Source organism: Miscanthus floridulus, chromosome 11 (genome assembly GCF_019320115.1).
Source record: "Miscanthus floridulus cultivar M001 chromosome 11, ASM1932011v1, whole genome shotgun sequence".
Lineage (NCBI taxonomy): Eukaryota > Viridiplantae > Streptophyta > Magnoliopsida > Poales > Poaceae > Miscanthus > Miscanthus floridulus.
In genome coordinates, this window is record NC_089590.1 from 58,247,165 (window position 1) to 58,254,271 (window position 7,107).

The window sequence follows — 7,107 nt, forward strand, 5'->3', positions numbered from 1 at the left end:
CCTGCTGGGATCACGGGATTCCAGATTACGGAAATCAGGATTTCAGGATTTGGGAACGCCGGAACAGCCGCCGCGGCGCAACAGCACGCATGCTTTGACGCGGAGTCGCGAATAGGAAAGGGTTGCCGCGCAAAGCCGCAGACTGAACTGGACGTGACCGTATGGAGCCAAATACATGTACTACATATACGTATACTCATGGGCCCCCGGGCGTCGCACTGCCTGCCCTCCCCCATGGGACGGGCCTGCCTCCAACCATCCATGGCTAGGAACATGTTGTGGCACTGTGACTCGACTGTGGAGGGCATCAACCACTTGAAACCACCCCTCCTAGCAGCACTTGAGGACCAGCGCTCGAGAGCTATGGTAGTCGGGGTGCATGTCGTCGCCCCGCATCATTCTAGCAACCACCTCACGCGCGAGAGCGAAGCAAGCATGGTGCGGCAGCCCAACATGGAGCACACATTTGATTTGAGAGCTCGTTGAGGTGGGGGCTTTCGACCGTCGCGGCGACGTGAAGGGGGTTGACGCAGGGGACCAACTTTCACCCGTGCCCTGCGCCGCACGATTGTAACCTCGAGCACAGCCACCGCCACCGTGGTTGGTAGCAGCATGAGCCAGCCAGGAACTGCTAGCCGCATTGAGCAACTGTCGCCTTCCATAGATCCTCTCCCGACGCACATGGATCTAGCCACCAGAAGCGAGGATCTGGCCATAGCAGGGACAAACTGAGAGATTTGGGAGAGATTTGATATTGGGGAAAAAAGAGATGCTGCAGAGAGACAAGCATGTGGGGTGCCCCTGTTCTTTCGGGCAGCGTTGGTGACGATGATGTCACGACCTACATGTAGGTGTCACCATGAAGGACCGTCTCAAATTTTGACACAACCTTTCTACAAGGTCCATTCGCTACCACTTCTATATGGTCACACAAGTTGTTTGTTGGATGGTGTCTACTGCCACATCATTTTTGCCTTGATGTCCTCCATGATCTTTAATTGCATCATCTCACCATATGCCGGATTAGCGAGAACATGATCCCCTCTCTTGGATCTCCTCATTCTCCAGTCGTCGATCCTTGGCTTCCTCCCCTCTAGGGGTGTCACGAGATGACAATTGGATCCTAGATGTGCCCCATAGATAATGTACTATCATCGCCTGCCAATCTTGACTCAGTGTTATTATGGTCGCATGCGGAATGGAGTTCATCGAAGTTTTGCGGCTTGGTGGTGCATTACTCAGTGATTAACAACCAACCCCAGTCGCGGGAGCTCATGCCTTAACTTTGTAGCTATGTTTGTTCCTCTGTGTATGTTGTGGTGGTTGTTTCTCTTTGCATATGTTGTTGGTGTTCGTGTTCTTCTCTCCTCTTCCTTGCCTTCTAACCCAACTTTTTAACTACCATTCTCGATTCCGCCAGCATCTGTGATAATAAAAATTTAGGTAGGGACATATATCATCCCTCGGTGATCTCCTCAAAAAACTCCGATTGCAAGTGCAGTGGCCACTCGACGCTTACCATGTGGCGATGGTCTGGCTTGGTTGCCGGAACAAAGTGCAGTGCACCTACACCTGCAGTCATGGCCCTGATGGCCCGAGCAAAGATAGGAGAAACAACAGGTGGGGTAGAAACACGCTGTGATGCAGTGGTCGTAGACAAGACGGACACACATCATCTATTGGTTTTGTAGTGGAAGGCTTGAAGTGCCAGGGAGATGTACTTGTGTTGTTGTGGAAGTGTGGATGGGAGGTCGAGAAGGGGTGTCTTGAACTACTCGGCCCTTCTCCACACAACCTTGAATAGCGTCACATCGACCATCGCAACGTCGTGGGCTAGAGGAAAGGTAAAAAAACAAGTGTTTCTAGTATAAACTCAAACGAGTTGAGGACTACTAGAGTTGGGTGGTGGAGGAGGTGTGTAGGAGAAGCTTGGCCCTAGATTCCTGGAGGGTGCAGCTCCCTCGGATGAGACGAAAGGGTTAGAAAGAGTTAGTGAAGAAGGGCCGATGATGCCATCTGGGGTGGTTGTGCCGGTGGAAGAGGGTGAGGCGGCGATGATGGAGCTTATAGGCACAACGTTGGTGGTATATTCTGTAGATGGTGGGCGGGTGGGCGGGGATAGGCGGATTGGGGGGGGGGGGGACAGGCCGGACAAGCGGACGGCGGGTGGCGCCGTGGCGGGATTTGACATCGCTACTAAGGTTCCCGGTGGCTGATTTGGTGGTTCCGAGTTCTGCTCAACTCTAAGTCACGCTGCTCGGTGTCGAGTTAAGAAGGTGGTATTAGGGTGGTTCGGGGGCTATGGGTGGGGATGGGCCCATGTGTCCGCATGGGCGTGTTTTCTGTGTTTGGATGAACATAAGACAGAGACAATAATGCCGAGGGTTAACTATATTATAAATGTGTATATGCTTACTAACTACTATTCTTTTTCTTCAGAAATGTTAGGTGTGTCCAGAATTGAAATACCTTGGCACAACTGTAGATCCACCCCCACAATGGTCGTATAAAGGACGCTTCAGTATGAGAAAATGGTTGTATATTTAGAGATGATGTCCACAACCACCAACACGAAATTGAAACCACTTAGGTCGGCAGGCCTTCTACCAAACCTAAGAGAAATGATTTTTCAAGCTCTGCCAGGCACCACCAATGGCTGTAACAGTTCCGACAACTTGGGGCGATCGGCCATAAAAAGGTTCGGAATTCCTTCTGGGCCTAGGCTCCTTCGAATGACTCGGCCCATCAATTGCCTTGTTGCCTTCGACTTGCTGTATTCGTCGGCCTGCGTTCAGAGTAGTCCATGCACATTGCCTTGCCGTTACTAATGGCTTCACCAATGTCAATGAGCTCTGTATGAAACATCCAACTTCTAAAGATTTCGCAAACCAAACTTGGGAATCTGCTAGCATTCCATCTCCAGCCCCCTCCGCCCTTGCTACTCCAGTTCGAACTGCCGCCGTAGGGAATCTAACCGCGGGTCCCACCTTGTAACAAACTGACCAACCGACTTATCAGCAGTTCCGCGTTGAGCATTAGCCGTGCCGCCTCGCCAATTTGGCCAGCCTTTCACTCTCAAACGAGCACAATACAATCCAAAGAACGATGTGGGAGAGCGAGCGAGAAAGCCAGAGCAAGAGCAAGAGAGAGCAGCCATCGAGAGGAGAAGGCGAAAGATTCAGGGGAGCGAAGGACCGATGGCCGACCCCGACGACTATTGGAGCGCCGTGCTCGTCGTCTTCTTTCCCGTCGTCGCTGTGGCCGTGTGCGTCGTCTTCATTATCATGTGGTGCCCATGGCGACGGATGCGCCTCTTCACGCTCGGCGGCGTCACCACCCTGACGCGACGCTGAACTACACTTGTACCATGTGCCAAGACAGCATGGAGGCCGGCGAGAAGGTCCGCACGCTCTCCTGCGACCACGCGTTCCACTGCGGCGGCAGCGCCAGGTGCGAGAGGGACATCGACCAATGGCTTCTCACTGCGGAGGTGATGGCGTGCCCGCAAGAGTCCCTATCCCGTGCTGCCGTGGAAGCAGCCACCGCCATCGTCTCCAGCGCCTTCACCGTCAGCATTGGAGCCAGCGCTATAGCAGTTGCCACGGACGTCGGCGACGCCGGATTTGGACTTGGAGAAGGCGCTGCTGCTTCCGGCGCACGACGAGACACTAGCGGAGGCGTCGTCATCAGCATCGGCGCCACCGCTAGCGCAGACGCAGTTGCCGCGGACCTCGACGCCGGATTTGGCGGGGGTGTTGCCGCTTCCGGCGGACGACGAAATACTACCGGAGGCGTCGTCATCGCAGTAGACACGCGTGATCAAGCTTGGATGGGACGGTGTTGAGGCCTCCTGTGGGGCGGTATGGAACTGGAGGTTCTTCAAGGATTATTTCGTCGTTCTTTCTCTGCATTCTTGTTCTTCGAACTGATCGAGGGTAGTTCGTCTTTTTGATGGTCTGGATCAGCTCTTGAAGTACTCCTTAGTTGTTTCCATTTTTGCTTTTCTTGGAACTGATCGAACTTAGCTGTGTTCATGTCCTTTTGTTTATGTTGGCCCCCGAACGGGTGAGCCGACCATTCCTCGGCGTGGTCGACCACACAGTATAAATAAATTTGTTCGCTAGTCGGTTTCTGGACTAATAAGTTCGGCGGATGCTGATTTTTTGTTTTAGAAAAATACTGTTGGCTGGCTGATAAGCCCTGGCTGAAACCAACAAGCGAACATGTTGTATGACTAGAGGTAGAAGAAGGGAGAGAGAACAGAGCGCGCGCACACACAGCACAAGCACCAGCGTTGGCCGGAGCTCCGCAGAGGAGATGATAAAATTGAACTCTCTCTCTCTACTGAGTTACAGTGAAAAGCTATATACAACTCTACCAATCTATTCTTAGTGTACAGACATGTCAGGCTATCATACTGCTACAGAGACTAGATGTGATAGTAGGACTGACTTTGGCGTCTACCCCTACTGTAGCTACAGTGTGGCAGGGGAGCCATTCGACGCTTGTCCCTGCAGCGGCTATAGTGCAGCAGCAGGAAGCCCTTTCGTCGACTGCCCCCTGCCGCACGTTCACACAGGATAGCAGCAGATTACTTAACAATTCTTTCCCAAATCCTGCTGCTAATCCTAGAACCCCTCCATGTCGATCATCTTCTTCAGCTCCGTGAACCGAAGACAGCCGAGCGGCTTGATGATGACGTCCGCGTGTTGCCGATCAGTTTCGATGACGATTTGCCCTCCATCGATACAGTCCCTGATGAAGTGAAACTTGACGTCGATGTGCTTGCTCTGGTCGTGGAGAACCGGATTCTTCGCGAGAGCGATGGTGGGCTGGTTGTCCACCATCAGTGCTGGTGGGTGAGCTTCCACACTGGTTAGCTCACCCAGCAGCCAGCGTAGCCACACAATTTGGCACGCCGCTGTGGCCGTCGCCACGTACTCTGCCTCGCACGTGGACGGCGCCACCACCTTCTGTTTCAGCGACAGACATGAGATTGGAGCCGACCCGAGGAAAACGAGCACGCTAGAGGTGCTCCGTAGTCCGTCGATGTCCCCCGCCATGTCTGCATCGCTGAACACAGTGAACTGTAGCATACTTTCGTCGGTCTTGGGGAAGCCAATCCCCTGATCCACCATCCCCTTCACGTAGCGCGGCAGCCGCTTTACCGTAGTCCAATGATCATCTCGGGGAACCTCCATGAAGCGGCTGACGTAGCCCACGGCTAACGTAATGTCCGGTCTCATGTGGACTAGGTAGCGTAAACCTTCGACGATGCTCCGATAGAATGTTGCATCTATCTTCACCACGGTACTGGTCTTCGTCGGCTTCAGCCGCTACTCTATCGGAGTCACGCACGGCTTACACTCAACCATACCGCTCCGCTCCAACAACTTCGAGGCGCACGTGCTTTGACCGAGCGTGAGTGCCTCCTTCCCCTGTCTCACCTTGATGCCAAGGTAGTAAGAGAGCACGCTAAGATCGCTCATTCAAAAATAAGCCACCATCTCGCGCTTGAAGCTGTCGATGTCCTCCGCACGTGCGCCGGTGATGATCAAGTCGTCCACATATACGCCGACGACAAGCTCCTCCTTCCCTCATCGCCGCATGTAGAGCGCGTGCTCGATTGCGCACTGCGTGAACCCAAGCTCACCCAGCATGGCGTCAAGCTTGGCGTTCCATGCTCGCGGGCCTACCGCAGCCCATAGAGCGCCTTGCGCAGTCGGAGCATCCTGTGCTCTACTCCCTTGATGGTGAAACCTAGAGGTTGCCTGACGAAGACCATCTCCACCAGCTCATCGTTGAGAAAAGCCGATTTTACATCTAGATGATGGATGCGTCAGTCCTTCGCTGCTGCCAAAGCCAGAAGCAGTCGGACAAACTCCATGCGCGCTATAGGCGCAAAGACTTCCTCGAAGTCGATGCCCTCGCTATGGACAAAGCCTCGGGCGATGAGGCGTGCCTTGTGCTTGACAATGGCGCCACGCTCGTCCTGCTTGACCTTATACACCCACTTCAGACCGATAGGACAGCATCCTAGAGGTGGATCGATGAGCTCCCAAGTCTCGTTTTCTTTGATCGCCTTGATCTCCTCCAGCATCGCCCGTCGCCAATTTGCATCGCGCTCGGACAGCGTGAATGTGGGTGGTTCCTCTGCACTGACGAGAAGCAGCTCTGGGTCATTGAGCAACTGACCCGCCAGGCCTGAGGGCCCTGTGCCGTTGATGGTGTCGTCTAGCCCATGGAACCGTACCTCCTCACCGTCATGGAAGGCATCCACGAACTCAATGATGTCGCTTGGAGGTGAGACGAACTCGATCAGCGTCGATGGAGTTCCATGTTCTGTCGGAGTGGTCAGCATAGCACCTGGAGTACTCGACACCCCAGCTGCAGTGCTCGTCACTACTCCTGGATAGCTCGTCACCACTCCTGGAGTGGTTGGCACCACTATAGGAGTGCACAGCACTAGTATTGGAGTGGTCAGCACTACTGTAAGACCTCTCGGCTCCGCTACAGGAGCATTTGACACCCGTCCTAGAGTGGTCGGCACCACTGCAGGACCGCTCGGCACCACTTCTGGAGTACTCGGCACCCCTCTCAGAGTGCTCAGCATCGCCCCAGGGGTGCTCGGCTCTGTTGCTGGAGTGGAAGGCACCTCCTCTCCAGCGTCTCCACCACCGTGGATGACCAAGTGTTCGACGACAAAGGTGCTGGCGAAGCCGTCAACTTCCCCCATGCCAGGACTGTCCCAGTCCTAGTGAAAGGACCTATGATGCTGTCTAGAGGGGGAGTGAATAGGCATTTCTGAAAATTAACACCTTTAAATGTGGAAACAATTAGAAAAGGAAGTTTCCAAAATGGGAACTCCAAATTAAGAGTAATACCACCCCTCACAAGTTAACCACAGAGTAAGCAAGGTATAAAGAATATATCTAGAAGCTACAACCCTACAACATAAAGTTAGAACAGAGAATAAATATTTTTAGCACAAGTACGAAATATCGAACGTGTCCGGTATGTATACTAGACGTGTCCGGTATGCACGATTTCTGCAGAGCAGCCCCAAACTTGCTCCTTTAGATTTCTATCTTCAAACCAAACTGCAAG

The 7,107-nt window shown here is 53.4% G+C and overlaps 1 pseudogene; it reads left to right on the top strand.

Annotated features, from left to right (window-relative positions):
- The first annotated feature begins 3,197 nt into the window (after nucleotides 1-3,197).
- LOC136492904 (uncharacterized) lies at nucleotides 3,198-3,809 on the top strand (annotated as a pseudogene).
- The last annotated feature ends 3,298 nt before the right edge of the window (nucleotides 3,810-7,107 follow it).